General features: G+C 32.5%; 1 non-coding gene across 1 annotated transcript; it reads left to right on the top strand.

The window, feature by feature from the left end:
* Positions 1-418: 418 nt before the first annotated feature.
* Positions 419-522, top strand: LOC112739977 (small nucleolar RNA R71). Its single transcript, XR_003170909.1, has one exon. It is a non-coding gene; the product is annotated as a small nucleolar RNA R71 (small nucleolar RNA).
* The last annotated feature ends 1,488 nt before the right edge of the window (positions 523-2,010 follow it).

The raw sequence follows: 2,010 nt of genomic DNA, 5'->3' as shown, positions 1-2,010 counted from the left end.
GTTATAGGTGTTTCCATATGGTTCACCCATGTAATTCACCTCTGCTATTGCAGGGTTCTCAGGATCATAAGCTTCTTCTTCAGAAGCTGCCTCTTGAGTACTGTTGGATGCAGCTTGCATTCCATTCAGACTCTGAGAAATCATATTGACTTGCTGAGTCAATATTTTATTCTGAGCCAATATGGCATTCAGAGTATCAATTTCAAGAACTCCCTTCTTCTGAGGCGTCCCATTACTCACAGGATTCCTCTCAGAAGTGTACATGAACTGGTTATTAGCAACCATGTCAATAAGTTCTTAAGCTTCTGCAGGCATTTTCTTTAGTTGAATGGATTCACCTGCAGAAGTATCCAATGACATTTTAGCTAATTCAGACAGACCATCATAGAATATATCCAGGATGGTCCATTCTGAAAGCATGCCAGAAGGACACTTTTTAGTCAGTTCCTTGTATCTCTCCCAAGCTTTATAGAGGGATTCACCTTCTTTCTGTCTGAAGGTTTGAACATCCACTCTAAGCTTACTCAGCTTTTGAGGAGGAAAGAACTTGGCTAAGAAAGCCTTGACCAGCTTATCCCAAGAGTTCAGGCTATCCTTAGGTTGAGAGTCCAACCATACTCTAGCTCTGTCTCTTACAGCAAAAGGGAAAAGCTTGAGCCTGTAGACTTCAGGATCTATTCCATTAGTCTAAACAGTATCACAGATCTGCAAAAATTCAGTTAAGAACTGAAAAGGATCTTCAGATGGAAGTCCATGAAACTTGTAGTTCTGCTGCATCAGAGAAACTAATTGAGGTTTCAGCTCAAAATTGTTTGCTCCAATGGTAGGGACGGAGATGCTTCTTCCATGTAAATTGGAATTAGGTGCAGTAAAGTCACCAAGCATCCTCCTTGCATTATTATTATTTTCGGCTGCCATCTCTTCTTCCTGTTCGAAAATTTCTGAAAGGTGCTTGTTGGATTATTATAATTTAGCTTCTCTTAGTTTCCTCTTCAGAGTCCTTTCAGGTTCTGGATCTGCTTCAACAAGAATGTTCTTGTCCTTGCTCCTACTCATATGAAAAAGAGGGAACAAAAAAATAATAATAATAGGGATCCTTTTTACCACAGTATAGAGGTCCCTGTGTGAGTAGAAGAAAAGAAGAAGAGAAAATCTGAACTCAGAGAGAGAGAGAGGGTTCAGATTTTTGGTGAGTGATAGAGAGATATTAGTAGATGAATAAATAAACAGAAGAAGATGAGAGAGAAGGATTTTCGAAAATTATTTTTGAAAAAGGGTTAGTGATTTTCGAAAATAGTTTTTGAAAAGGTTAGTAATTTCCGAAAATTAAAATCAAAAACTAAAATAATTAGTTAATTAAAAAGAATTTTTGAAAAAGAGGGAGATATTTTCGAAAATTAGAGAGAGAGAGAGAGAGTTAGTTAGGTAGTTTTGAAAAAGATAAGAAACAAACAAAAAGTTAGTTAGTTAGTTGAAACAAATTTTGAAAATCAATTTTGAAAAGATAAGAAGATAAGAAGTTAGAAAAGATATTTTAAAATCCAATTTTTGAAAAAGATATGATTTTGAAAAAGATAAGATAAGAAGATATTTTTGAAAAGATATGATTGAAATTAGTTTTGAAAAAGGTTTGATTTTTAAAATCTCAATTAATGACTTGATTCACAAGAAATCACAAGATATGATTCTAGAACTTAAAGTTTGAATCTTTCTTAACAAGCAAGTAACAAACTTGAAATTTTTGAATCAAAACATTAATTGATGATGTTATTTTTGAAAATTAGGAGATAAAGATAAGAAAAAGATTTTTGAAAAATATTTTTAAAATTTTCGAAAATAACTAAGAAAAATGAAAAAGATTTGATTTTTGAAAAAGATTTTGAAAAAGATAAGATTTTTAAATTGAAAATTTGATTTGACTCATAAGAAACAACTAGATTTTAAAAAGTTTTGAAGAAGTCAACTCAAATTTTCGAATTTATGAGAAGAAAAAGGAGAAGATATTTTTTT

This window comes from Arachis hypogaea, chromosome 13 (assembly GCF_003086295.3).
Source record: "Arachis hypogaea cultivar Tifrunner chromosome 13, arahy.Tifrunner.gnm2.J5K5, whole genome shotgun sequence".
Lineage (NCBI taxonomy): Eukaryota > Viridiplantae > Streptophyta > Magnoliopsida > Fabales > Fabaceae > Arachis > Arachis hypogaea.
The sequence above is the reverse complement of the archived record's forward strand: the minus strand, read 5'-3'. Positions and strand labels throughout refer to the sequence as shown.